At 34.5% G+C, this 15,236-nt stretch overlaps 1 protein-coding gene across 1 annotated transcript in view; it reads right to left on the reverse strand.

Moving 5' to 3' along the window:
- Nucleotides 1-15,236, reverse strand: part of LOC143235863 (cell adhesion molecule Dscam1-like) — a 185,382-nt gene that overhangs the window by 152,262 nt on the left and 17,884 nt on the right.

Raw genomic sequence — 15,236 nt, forward strand, 5'->3', positions numbered from 1 at the left:
AGAATCGAACTCCTGATTCAGCATTGTAAATCCGTAAACTTGCCGCGGTACTAGCGCAGGCCTTTCAATTTATGTGTTTAATCTAGAGAAAAAATAATAAATAAATAGGACTGGTTTGTTGTGAATTTAGCGCAAAGCTACACGAGGGCTATCTGCGTTAGCCGTCCCTAATTTAATAGTGTAAGACTAGAGGGAAGGCGGCTAGTCATCACCGCCCACCGCCAACTCCTTGGCTACTCTTTTACCAATGAATAGTTGAATTGACCGTCACATTATAACACACCCACGGCTGAAAGAGCGGGCATATTTGGTGCAACGGAGATTCGAACCCGCGACCCTCAGATTACGAGACGAGTGTCTTAACCACCTGGGCATGCCGGGCCTAAATAACGTGTAACAGGATAATCTTCTGAAGTGGACGCCCCTGCTAGTACAGCGGCAATTCGACGGACTTACAACGCTAAAATCAGGGGTTCTATTCCCCTCGGTAGGCTCAGCAGATAGCCCGATGTGGCTTTGCTATAAGAAAAACACAACCACTCTAAATGGTACTTTTATATATTACAAAATATTGTTTACGAATAATATTTCAGGACAGAAAAGTTTCTAACTGTTATCTATAGTTAATAAGGAAATAACTAAACAGATTTTTGTGTTTGGTTTGTAGATTTTTTGTTGTATTTGCGACATACGAATAGTGATTATTAGTAGTGTTTGATTGATATATTTCTAAGCTTAAGTTTTAAAATATAAAACAACACAAACCTGGTATAAGAGAATAAAGTAACAAAGTTTATTAACAGGAAGAATATCACACATGTGTTGGGAGGTGTAAAGAAGTATTACGAGATTTTCTTGTTGAAACTTTATTCAAATACTTTAATTCCTCTAACCTTGATATGTTGAACAGGAGAGGCCCGGCGTGGCCAGGTGGTTAAGGCACTCAACTCATAATCTGAAGGTTGCGTGTTTGAATCCACGTCACACCAAACATGCTCGCCCTTTCAGCCTTGGGGGCATTACAATGTGACGTTCACTCCCATTATTCGTTGGCAATAGCACAAGAGTTGGCGGTGGGTGGTGAAGACTAGCTGCTTTTCCTCTCGTCTTACACTGCAAAATTATAGACGACTAGCGCAGATAGCCCTCGAGTAGCTTTGCGCGAAATTATAAACAAACATGTTATTGATCAACTGCAATTATTTCCTCTGGTACTGAAATTTATAGAATTACACTGAAGTTATAAGTGTTACATACTGTCAGTTTTTGGTGATTAAACTCCTGATTGTTTAGTTGATTTGGGACACATTGTTGTGAATTTGCTTGCTGAATAGTTATTATTAATAGCAAGCGTCTGCTAGGTAAATTTCCTAAAAGTTCCTATAAATGGAATATTATTGTTTTGTTTGTTTTTTGGAATTAAACACAAAGCTACACAATGGGCTATCTGTGTTGTACGCATTACGAGTATCGGAACCTGGTTTCTAGCAGTGTGAATCAACAGACATATCGCTGTGAAAATTAAAAAGGCCAATATCTGCCACGCAATTCCAACATGGTCAGTTTTGACACCAGAAAAGTATAAAACTATTTATATCACTACTTTGGTCCATTAAGAAAGTATTTCTGTATCAAAACTTACATAAGTTGGACGACATACATATGATTGTATTACAAAAACTTTGAAATTAAACTTTTGTCACGGAAAATTGAGCAAAAAAAAAACACACACAAAAAATTCAAAACTGTCTATATCTTTGTTTGGGATCTGCAACGCGTAGGCCCCTCAATGGCACAGCGATATGTATGTCGACTTACACTGCTATAAACCGAGTTTCGATACCACAAGTGGGCAGAAGACAGATAGCCGCTTGTGTAGCCTTATTTCTAATTCCGAACAAACAAAGTAATTTTGTACTAAAGCCCACGTAAAGTGGTCGAGATATGGCTAAGTAACTTACCAAAATCCCTAAAATTATGGGTTAATCTAATTTTTGATCCCCCCAAAATGGCCCAAAATTGGACATATCCCAATTTTTGTTTGTATATGTATAATTATTATGAGGTCTGACACTACCATGTTGGAGGAGAGTATTTCAGTTATCAGAGGAGCAACATTGACCTATTAACACGATCGCTCATCGACAGCAATTTATTGAAATCCTTCGAATCAATGTTGCTGAAAAATAATATATAGTTTTGTTTCCTTGTAAAAGATAAAATTTAATAAAGTGAACCTACTAATACTAGTAACAAAGTCACTTTTACTAATAGTAATAGTGTCACTAGATAGCAAAACTTGTCGACTGAAATATCAAATAAAGATTGTATCTTTCATTGTGCCAAAAATAACGTTCTTTTTTTCTATTCTTAATATATGAAAATCCTTGTTTTTTATTCTTAATACATGAATATTCATGTTGTTTATTCTTAATATATGAATATCCTTGTTTTTATTCTTAATATATGAATATTCTTGTTGTTTATTCTTATTATATGAATATCCTTGTTGTTTATTCTTATTATACGAATATCCTTGTTGTTTATTCTTAATATATGAATATCCTTGTTGTTTATTCTTGTTATATGAATATCCTTGTTGTTTATTTTATTATATGAATATTCTTGTTGTTTATTCTTATTATACGAATATTCTTGTTGTTTATTCGTGTTGATTACATAGCCTTCTTCAAACCAGAATGATGTAAAATACATTTATCTACGATGAAGTAGTGTGATTTTAGTAAATTATAATATGTATTTTTCTATATTTTATTAAAAGTATTTGGAAATAATAATATACTTTCCACATGTATGTAGATGCTATTTTGTTAGTGAACCATTTCTTGAATAAACATGCTTTCGTGCTTTAATAAATACATATGTTCTTCTGTGTAGATCCCAGTGAAATATTTATTTTTTCCTCTTCAAAGGTTATTTTAGCCGAAAACAACATTTGTTTTATTTCAGATTTACGTACCATGTCTGTGTCACTAAAGAAGGCTGAAACTGGCAAATACGTAGCAGAAAAATGTTGTTTACTCGGAGTTGAGTTGACATGTAACAAAGAAACATCATAAGACTAAAATGTATATATAAGGCCACTGCTGCTGTTGCATTTAAGCATATATTATGTAAGTCCATGTGGAAATGAAGCTGTTGCATATGCGTGCACGTTGAATATGCTAATATTGTAGCAGCCACGAAGGAAAGTCTATGGGATCTGCTAGTAGATTTAGTAAAATATTGACTTCAAAGCAATGCGGTGGGCAGAAGGTGGTCATCTTGATACCTTTATCATGTAATTATTTTCATCGTCATTTCTACTGAGGCTTAGATATTGTTAGTATTTTAGTGATAAAAACTGGTGATTACTATGAGATTTAATTCAAATTTCCATGTAAGTGATTAAAAGACTTCAGTCATTTGTCAGCTGTGATTGAAAAAAGTTAACGTGTTTGTTTGTTTGGTTTGTTTTAAATTTCGCGCAAAGCTTTTCATGGGCTGGCCATCCCTAATCACTACGCTATATCAGGCCCCCAGTAAACATTTCGTTTGCCTACATTTTGTCGTCCTATAGATATAAAATCTATTTCTGTTTGTCACGTGGGTGCTGTTGACTACGATTCATATATTGCATCTCGACAATAATTGAATAATTCATTTCCTCTGGGTTAACCATTAAAATTTTGAGTCGGGAGAACCATCGAGGAAGGAAAAGAAGGAGACAAAGGATCCATGCACACTGATATCTTAATTTTGAAGCTTCATCCTTGAAAATTATAAGATGATATTTTTAAAGGTATAATTAGAAGGTAGCGAAAAATTAAACGTTATTGTTGAAAAAAAAAAAACAGGTTGCTAAATAAGGAAAAATGAAATATATTAAAAGTTAATTTAATCAGTAATTCATAAGTCAGGTTGTCGACTTCAACCGCATTTTTAAACAGTTCTCAGCTGTATTCAGCTTTTTATATTTAAACAATTTTTCCATTTTTTCATTTCAAGTACAAGTTCAAAGTTCACTTCACGTAAATCACTATAAAGAATGAACAATCCCAATCGTAACTGACATTAAGTGTTTTTAGATATATTTACGTTGTTTTAAATCTTCCAGTTTATTTTATTTTCATTGTTGTATGGCTTTAATATCTAAACCATTATTGGAATCCCCCGGTAATACAGTGGAATGTCTGCGAACTCAAACCGTTAGAAACCGGGTTTCGATACCCGTGGTAAGCATAGCATAGATAGCTCATTGTGTAGCTTTGTGTTTAATTTTAAACAAAGAAACAAACAAACACAACGATTATTTGATAACATTATCTGTGTGAATCTGCTTGAAGCTGGCAAACCAGCAGAGTGGAAGCCATTAAATATGGCATGTACCTAAGAGTTCCCCAAGAACAGATATAGAGGGGCCGACGTTTGGATCTTGTTACTTGTATGTCACACTCGTGTGTCCCTATCTTTCCTCGTGGACTGAATAAGTAGATAAGTTTGTTATAGTTAACATTACAGTGTTTTAGCTAAGTTCGATATTTAAGGTTAGTAAAGACACCACAACAAAAGTACCCGCCTTCCTAAGCACCGTTTTTCAGCCAAGAAAAAAGTCATTACAGGATATACAGATATTAGAATGACAAATCTTGCTACAAAAATTTAATGAAAGACGAAGAATTTGTCAGAAGTTATGACACTGATTAAAAGTATCTGGAAATTACATATTTCATGTATTGATCCAATAGTATTTTTTCGGTGTTAAATCGTTTTTTCGTTTTCTATTTTTATTTATTTATTGTGGTCAATTAATACGGATTTTATGGTTACCTCTTGGGCAAGAAGTGTATTTTTTTGTAATTTATGTAACTATATCCTTATGTAATGATTGATACGTTTATTGTTTTTTCTATAAAAATTAATTATTTTAAAGGACAAAAAGAATACGAATGGAAGAGGTGGTAGCTGTTTATAAGTATATGAAAAATTCAACATATGATCAATAGCTTCCCACTCTGAACTGATAAGAAAGAAATGGATAACCACAACTCACCCAATACATGTGCATGGATCACAACTCCTGTAATATAGCTATACAGCTAGATCACAACTTCTGTAACATTTTTATTCAAGTGTATTCAAATTCATGTAAAAAAGTTAAAGGGTGAATTAACATCATCTTATATAGTTATTTGTATAAGCAACAACTCACATAATGAAACCTTGTAGAATGGACGGCAACTGCCTGTTGTGGAGACACAAGTGTAGAGGACAACGTTTCAAGAGTCTTCCGCCTTTCGTCTTCAAGACAATGTGTGTATTTTATTATTATTTATTTCGTGGTAGTCGTTTTGGTTTCAAAGACCTTCGGGGAGGGGAGCCCCGAAGGCAAACCAAGGGCGCTCAGAAACTGTTGTTTCTCTTCAGCCCCGCTCGTGTATGTTGGTTTGACAGAACTTGAAGGAGGTATTTAGTCAGAAAATTGGTTTTGTTGTGCAAGAGCGGACACAATATGGTCATCTTGGGGTTAGTCAGAACAAGCTGCCACGAGGACCAGTGCAGCTGGGCGAGGATAGGAAGATCGGGCTATGCTTGTAGTAGAGAATCATGACGTCGCTTGCAAGGGGAAGCAAAGAGGGCATTGTTAAGAAGCGAGTTACTGTAGGAAATGAATTATAGAATTGTAGAAATGAGGAGAAGTGTAAGAATAACAGAGACACAGGATAACAGACCTCTTTTCAAGGCTTGAAAAAAATTTGCAGTGGGTGGAAACGTGAGTATCCCGAGAAAAACCCACTTTCACCTTCAGGGCGCCAAATTCAATGTGTGTAAACGCATACTAACGTGGCAGGGTTTAGTTTAGAGAGAGAGAAATCTAAAGAATTCTCTCTCCAACTGGGGTGATCAGAAACGTTGTGGTTCCTCTTCGTCCCCTTACGTGAGAAATTATTAAAACTTGCATGGAGTTTTTGACTTTCTTTTATTTTGACTCTTTAGGTGAAGGAGTGAGGTTGGTCATAATACTGATGAGCGAGACAAAGGTAGCACCGGAGAGACAAGCCAGGCCAAAACCCAAAAAGCAGATGTCAAAGTAAATATGAACATGAATATAAACGCGTGTTGTGATTAGTTGGATTATCATTGTTTCTGATTGGAGGAGAAATTTCCTGTAGATTCAACCAAAGACAGCCAAAGTTACTCACCTCTAATCAGCACCTTCTTAAAACATCTCAGTTTCGTAGACAAAAGAATCCACTTCAGTATGGAAATAGAGAAACAAAACAGTCTATCGTTTCTTGACATACTCATTAGCTAAAAAGCAACACAAATAATCACAACTGCATACAGAAAACCCACCCACACGGACAGATACCTATACTTCCAGAACTATCATCCAACCTCGATAAAACATGGTACAATCCAATGCCTAAACAAGAGAGCTGAAAACATTTGCGACAGTACATCCTTCGAAGCAAAACGCCAAAAGATCGTAGAGAGTTTTAAACAGAATGGTTAGACCTCTTCCTTCATCAAAAACTCCTAGAAGAAGACCACGACAAAAAGAAGAGATCAGAAAGTCATCACCAGTACCACCATTTACCTACCATACCTACAATATTTTAGTGAAAAAACTCAAACACATAGCCAAAAAATTCAACATAAAAGTCCAGTGGAAATCCTAAGATACCTTAAGGTCCATTATGGTAAAAAACAAATAGTGGCCAACCAAAGAGAATCTCAAAAACACCATCTATTTAATTTCGTGTTCCTGCAACGATACGTGCATTGGAGAAATGAAAAGAAAACTCGCGACAAGAATAAAAGAACACAAAGACTCATAAAAACACAAAATTCAGCCATTGTAGAGCAGGCCACGTCAAACTGGACACAAAATAAATTGGGATAAAACTAAAATAATCGAAACAGACAAATTTTGAAGACAAGAAATATAAAAGAATCATTTTATATTAACACTATTAAACCTTCACTAAACAGAGATCCGGGATTAGAGGTGAGTAGCCTGTGGCTGTCATTGGTTGAATATACAGGAAATCTCTCCTCTAATCTAAAATTATGATAATCCAGCCAATCATAACACGCTCTCCACAATCCACCATGACAATATAAAAGATCGACAACACCTTCACATACACTGACTCACTTGAAGACGAAAGGCGTAAGACTTTCGAAACTTCGTCCTCTACACTTGTGTCTTTACAACAGGCAATTGTCGTCCATTCTACAAAATTTCATCGTGAATACTCTGCCTAAACAATATATCAAGTAACTCACATAATACAGTCATCAGAAATATAGACCACAACTCAGGTAATGCAGTTGTTCGAATGGTTCTTAACTTATTAATATGGTTGTCCACGTGGAGTAGAGGTCATGGAATACTTTTGTAGAGGGACAAATCAGTGAAGTTTGGTGATTATTGTCCACTAGTAGTCAACAGGGTGTGGAGGTTATGTTTTCGTCCCTTCTTGTGTGTTTGTGTTTTTTTCAGCAAAATTTCTCGAAAATGGCAAAATATATTTAGAGGAAAGTTGGGATACCGTTTGACTATAACAAACCGTATAAGTTATTGATTTCTAGAAATCAAAATCAAACTTAAATGTCAAATCAAGTCCACAAAAATTAAAAAAAATATATCTATGTATCAAAATGGTGACTGTTTTTTTTTCTAGTTTTGTTCTATAACTCATATAAATATGATATGAGTTTGATGAAACTTGGAAGACCAATGTAAAATATTATTTCTCATTGTTCTGTCTAATATTATCCGTATCCTTTGATAACGATGGACATATGGATATATTTTGAGGCCCAAATATGACCAACGCTGCGTGGCGGAGATAGGCGCTTACTTCCTGTGTATGTACGTCTAGTTTTTAAAATGATTTCAACTTTTCAAACATTTCTATGTCTGATGCAATTATATTGTAGTCTTACGATATCAGTTTCACCAAAACTCACCTCATATCTAAAACTCTTTATCCACAAAAAGTCTTATGGTTGAGTGGCTGTTGTCCATCTAATTAATCATTAGTGAACATGAATTTTTATCAAAAAAAAAACAAGAAAAAAGACAGATGTAAGTTTCTGTACATAAACACGAATTTGTTAACAAATAAGGCCTAGCCACAACGAAAATTTAAATCGGAAGAATACTAATAATGCTAACACTTATACTTTAAAATTAGATTTGTGATGCGGAAAGAGCATTTCTTGTTCCTATGGTAATAAGGGATTGTGTAAACACCGAAACGTTGGTAAACCTATTGCTTTTCAAACTAACTATTGAATGTTAAGTGTTAAATAAAATTCTTTACCACAGTCGCTTCCCCCCCCCATCACTATGAGCGTCAGTTGCAAATTTATACACATCAGACCTTCCGTCTTCCGTATACAACCTAAAATTATCACATTCATGTTATCCTACGCTATTGGTATTTTTGTTATATTTATTTTACAGTCAACACGGTCATTATTAAGACTTCTGAAAATTAAGGACATTAGTTGGACAAGATGCTAACACAGCCTTTTGTATATAAATATATATATAAAAGATTCTTATCTTGAGAAAGTTTTGGCGAAAATCTCTGGCAGTTAACCTTGTTTTTAAATATTAAATATTTTATCTTAATATCATATAGATAATGTTACGTGCAAACTGATGAGTTCTTTTAATTATATCAAGGGAATTCACGTATAGAGAAGCTACTGATGAAATATATGACAAATTACATAAACAGTCAATGCAGTTCAGTTATCAGTTACTAAAACTGAAATTGTAAAATCGAGTGATTGCTTATTTAGTTAAGAATGCTATTTCCATTTAAAACCTTGGATATTTATATTACTATTCTTCATAGGTTTTTTTGAAGCAAAGACAAGGCAAGTAACTACTAAAACCAATTGTTCTTGCCATATACAACAAGAGACATCTATAATTGAGAGCAAAGAAGTTTATTAATAATGGAACTTTTTTACTATTTTTAGAAGTATGCTGGATAAACAGCTTCATTCATGAGCTTGATGCGCAAGTCGGTGTTATAAAGTTTAAGTTGTTAATAATTACCTTTTGATGTAAGTTACATACATATAAAAGGACTACTGTAAGCAATAATAAAATTATTATTTTTATATTGTGTGTTATATACATTATTGGTTGTGTTTTTGTTTGCTGTTATTCAGAAAACTATACATTGAACTGTTTGTGCTGTACCAACCACAGTTTTTAATGTTGTAATCTTTCAGAGTTACAGTTGAGACACTGGGTGGTGTGTACATTGTAAATATGTAAAGATAAAATTGTAAATACTAATAACATCATGGCCACTTTAAACCACCGTTAATACAAGTCCTGCTTTGAGAACTTATTTTTTTGTAATTTCTTCTTTATGTGCTTCTCCTCACTTAATATTTAGAATTAAGCTCACTTGTAAACGTCGAAACCAAATTACAAACAATTACATGATGGTGAGATAGTTGGTTACAATGATCAATGATCTTAAAGCGCTCCGAATATTCTTTTGAAAACTTGGCATGGCTGAGGTACGACTTGTTACACATCTCTTTCTGGATGGTTTTGGTTCTTTAATGCTTATTTCTTTATTTCCTAAAGCCATCAGGTACAAGGGATATCCCTGTTTCAGAAATTCTAAATCTCCCATCTGAAAACAATTTTATGATTTGAGTGTATGAATATTTTATAACAGAAAGAGCTGCTACATACCCTTCCAGAAAATGATTAGTTTTCGGTGGCATTACACAACAAACGCAATGCCAAGAAATGTCAAACGTCTGTTTCATTCTGTTCCACCACGACGGTTGTGAAACAACTTCTTGTTTCATAACCGAAATCGTTTTAAATCTAAACTATTCAAAACTCAGACACCTGTATGCAAATATACAAACCATCATTATTCACCAAATATTCCACACTGAGGGAAGAAAATACACAATATAAGTTATGCTTAATCGTTTCGTTTATGTTAATAGTATTGTCGAAGAGTGAGTTCAGTTTCACGAATGATTGCGCGTAATAAAATAAAATTACATGTCATGCCACTTGGTAAGTGTGAATGCCACAAGTACGTATAAAAACTGTATACATCTATGTTCCACGTAACACATTTGCTGTTATACATTTATTTTAATATCTATGTTTCGTTCAGTTTAATATGCATTTAGAAATACAATTAACGTATACTGTTAAATGCGTATTGCAAATATCCCGCCATTCTCTAAATTTGAAGAAAATTCTAGAGAGTAAGAATCAACAATGTACAATGTGTGTGTCTGTGTGTGTGTAAAATACTAGTGATTGTCTGTATTATTGTAAGCTGAATTTTCGCGAATCTTGCCTAATAAGTATAAAAGGTAAACACCAAAACAAGAGAGGAGACAGAATATTGTTTGTCCGCTACAGTCAGTTATCTATAAGCCTGAGAAGTTGTAACAGTAATAAACTCTTATTAATAGGAAAACTACGGATATTTAACAAGGAACGCTTATAAATTTCGAACATTATAAATCGTTCAACTTCAAAGAATTAATTCCGAATGTTAGTATTTCTACGAGGACATTAAATATCTTCCTCGGTAAAAAGTGAGCTAATAAAACACATTAGGCCAGCTAATAATATAACTAGCTAGCTTTTCCCTAAACAAAAATGTACATGTGTATCAATATAGAATTAATTATCTCTCCGTGAGGTGTCGATGAAAGATTCAGTCCCAGACCAGATAAAAGACCGAGTATTATTTGTAAGCTTGTAAAAGACTTATATTTGTTTGTTTGTTTTGGAATTTCGCACAAAGCTACTCGAGGGCTATCTGTGCTAGCCGTCCCTAATTTAGTAGTGTAAGACTAGAGGGAAGGCAGCTAGTCATCACCACCCACCGCTAACTCTTGGGCTACTCTTTTACCAACGAATAGTGGGATTGACAGTCACATTATAACGCCCCCACGGCTGGGAGGGCGAGCATGTTTGGCGGGACTCAGGCGCGAACCCGCGACCCTCAGATTACAAAGTGCACTCCTTAACGCGCTAGGCCATGCCGGGCCCAAGACTTATATATAAACCATTATTTGTAATAACCGTTTTTATAAATTATATTGTTATTTGTATATTAAAATATATTTGTGTTAAGAAAAACAATGTGTATCAATCTTGTTGGCTAATATTATAAATTTGATAATACTATGGGCACGGCACGGCCGGGTGGGTTAAGGCGTTCGACTCGTAATCTGAGGGTCGCGTGTTCGAATCCCGGTCGTACCAAACATGTTCACCCTTTCAGCCGTGAGGGCATTATAATGTTGCGGTCAATCCCATTATTCGTTGGTAAAAAAGTAGCCCAAGAGTTGGCGGTGGGTGGTGATGACTAGCTGATTACTAAAAGCCATCAAAATCGCTCTGTTTTTGTGAACTTAACATAACTTATAATTTGTCACTAGCTTGTCAAATTGAAGGCTATCGAAATTACGCTTTCAAGCTATGGAAGCTTTATAAGAGTGACAATAAAATTCACTATCTAATTATAATAGTCCAAGAGTGTGTGATGTTGACTAGCAACCATTTGCCGATATATGATAGTAATAATTTCATAAATACAAGTGTTTCTATAACTACAACTCTATATACGAAGAAGTAATTCTTTCAACACATTATATTATTATTTTAAAAATGTTACTTTCAGCATTGCGTAAGTAGTACAGTAACATTTATTGTTGTTTTACTAATTAATATGCAATAACATTTCACAGCAGTACTTGATAATTTGACTTAAATTTTTCCAAGCGTTTCACATCACTGTTGTCGGTTAATTGAACTCAGAACAGTGTGAAAATGAAGATATATTTTTTCCACTTCAGAACAAACCACACTCAGTATTCAAAAACGTCCTAATAACATAATATTAAAGGCAAGATATCCGATGGTACATAAACTACTTGCTAATGTTATATTATTACTAAACGATATGATTCAATAAGAAATATTCTCTAGCGATATTTTTTACTTTATTCGAAGGGTATGGCGAACAGTATCGCTGTTTCTTTTCAAGTTTTGTTCTTTTGAGCTTAAATTGAAGTTCCTTTTTGTGAGCAAGGTATTAGCTATTCTCTCTTCAGCGGTTGCACTTTGTTATACATAGCTTACGGAAGTTTAATATCACCTCTATACAAGGCGGAAGAAGAAAGGTAGTACCGAACGAAGGCTTATGTCGTTATAATAGTAACAACTGGTTCAATGCGGTCCTTTGTATAGTAAATAGAGAACTCTTCTAGAGCTCACTGGTTGCAGTAAATTTCTGAAGTCGTCCTACTAATATTGATTGTGTTTATTCAAGTATTCTTTCATCATTTAGAGGAAAAAGGAAAAATTGCAGAAACTATTTTATTTTCCAGCCTCTTAATACGCTCTTGAATTATAGAAGTTAACACTATCCAAAGTAAAACTGGATCTAAAGTTAACACTATCCAAAGTAAAACTGCATCTAAAGTACGATACAGAGAACAGTCTTTCAGATTACAAAAAACGATATACTCTATTCCTTAGTTTAGACATCAGTTTCGCCATCTGTACACGTTTATCTATGTTACAGTACGGAACATATATTACAAAAGGGTGTAAATATATGTGTTTTCATGATTTTATGGCATATCTCACACAGAAGCAAGAAAATACACGGTGTAGTTACACAAGGCTGCATTTCTTTTATGTGACTAGTACTGTCGAACAGCAGGTTCAATTTCACGAATGATGGCGCGTAATAAAATAAAACTACTTGTCATGTCGCTTGGTAGGCGTGAATGTCATAAGTACTTCTGTGAAACAAAATGCAATAAATGCAATGAGTAACTGTAGTTGTTGTAGAACATAACATAGAAATGGTCTAATACAGATGACTTTTTCCAGTTGCAAGCAGAACGGCAATAAAATACCTACTTGGTAAGGAAGTGATGTATTGAAAATAAATATATAGCCTACAGTATTGATAAAAGTTTTTGTAACGTGTGGTATATTTGCTGATGTTATTCATGCAAGATTTGCTTCTGTGAAATCCGAAATCTGCTCTTCAAGAATACTGAAGAAAAGCATTGGGTAACTGGAAACAAAATCAGGAAATACATGGAAATCTAATTGTTTTTATGATGAACTTCATTAACTACACGATGCTACGTTTTGCATAGCATGAAGAAAATAATATTAATTGCCAGTTTGATAAATATACAAACATTGTTATTACTGTTAAGTTGAAAGGAAACTAGTTGACGTACCAGTTCAAATATATGGGGTCTTCAGAGGTACATAAAGGGATTAATTCCGAAGGTCGACCTCTATATTGCCAAGAGTTAAGGGTGCAAACCAATTTTTTTGACAATTGAAATTAAACGAAAATACATATGTAAAATATGATGTTGTTGTTTTTGAATTAAACACGAAACTACACAATGGGCTATCTATGATCTTCCCACCACGGGTATCGAAACCCGGTTTTTAGCGTTGTAAGTCCGCAGACATACCGCTGAGTCACTGGGGGGCTGTAAAATATGTTTGTTTGTTTTTGAATTTCGCACAAAGCTACTCGAGGGCTATCTGTGCTAGCCGTCCCTAATTTATCAGTGTAAGACTAGAGGGAAGGCAGCTAGTCATCAACACCCAACGCCAACTCTTGGGCTACTCTTTTACCACGAATAGTGAGATTGACAGTCACATTATAACGCCCCCACGGCTGAAAGGGCAAGCATGTTTGGCGCGACGGGGATGCGAACCCGCGACCCTCAGATTACTGTAAAATATGAAAAATATGAAAAACAATACGTGTTTTAAATTCAAATCATAGATATTTTGTAATATTAAAAGTTTTGTTATTTGTGTTATCTAAATTGGAAGTATTTGCTGGTATGTGGAAATTGTACATCTTTACTGAAAAAAACAACATAATCTTATTTCATGATGAAAATAATAGACTTCTACAATATTTGTAATTCAAATTATGCAAATTACGAGTACATCTTCAATAACTTTTCAGTTTATAAGGAAATTTATGCTTGTTCCCTATCTCAAATATTGTTTGTTTTTTTCAATTTCGTGCAAAGCTACACAAGAGGTATCTACCTTAACCGTCCCTAATTTAGCAGTGCAAGACTAGAGGAAAGGCAGCTAGTCATCACCACCCAATGCCAATTCTTTGGCTACTCTTTTACCAACGAATAGTGGGTTTGACCGTCACATTATAACGCTCCCATGGCTGAAAGAGCGAGCATGTTTGGTATGACAGGGATTCAAACCCGCTATACTCGGAGTACTAGTCGAGAACCAAATGGCCGTGCTGGGCCGGGCCTCTCAAATATTAAGTGCTAGCTCGTGTAATTTCTGTAAAACCAGAATTTTTGTTATCTTCTGTAACAGCTTACTGAAAATAGTTTGTTGATATTTTTCAACATAAGTTTACCAATTTGTTTCATAGATCTTATTAATCTAAACGCAGTTTTACAAACCTGTATGGCCGAGCTTTACTCATCGTACTGGAACATGTATCTGTGGCTCTTCATTTGCATTCCGCTACCATAGTAATCATAAGTACGATATAATGGTGATATTTAAATCCTATTAACTGGTGAGAGAAGAGCAGCGTGATAGATCAATGGTGGGTTCTGTTGTAGTTTTCTTCTAGCAGATCAAGCTTATAACGAAACCAGGTTTCGGTATTCGTGGCGGGCACAGCATTGTTTAGCTTTGTGCTTTTACTACAGATAAAGAAACGATGAGATTATAATTGTGGAGGGCTGTTGCAGGTAGCTCTTGAGTGAAAAGAAACCAGTAAGAAAGATCGCTATCTTCACTCTCTACAAAATATATGAAAATGTTCTTTTGTTCTTTTCCATGCTTAATAGCAAGCAAACGCTATTTAATTTTCTACATAACGTAGTCTCTTATTGTTTATGAGTCAAGGTGCGGTGAGTAATAAACATAACAACTTAGTTCTTGTTATGATTTATCAACAAATAATTTATATGAAAAATGACTCCACTTTTATATTCCCTCGGTGGACTCTGCAAATAGCCTGATGTAACTTTGCTATAAGAAAAGGAAAAAAGAAACACACCCAATCTTATAATGGCTTTACATACATTTAAAAACTACTAGAATGTGAAGATATGATTTTATAATTAATTATTTAAGCTTGAAATTACTCTTATATGATAATTAAATATAA

This window comes from Tachypleus tridentatus, chromosome 12 (genome assembly GCF_004210375.1).
Source record: "Tachypleus tridentatus isolate NWPU-2018 chromosome 12, ASM421037v1, whole genome shotgun sequence".
Taxonomy (NCBI): Eukaryota; Metazoa; Arthropoda; class Merostomata; order Xiphosura; family Limulidae; genus Tachypleus; species Tachypleus tridentatus.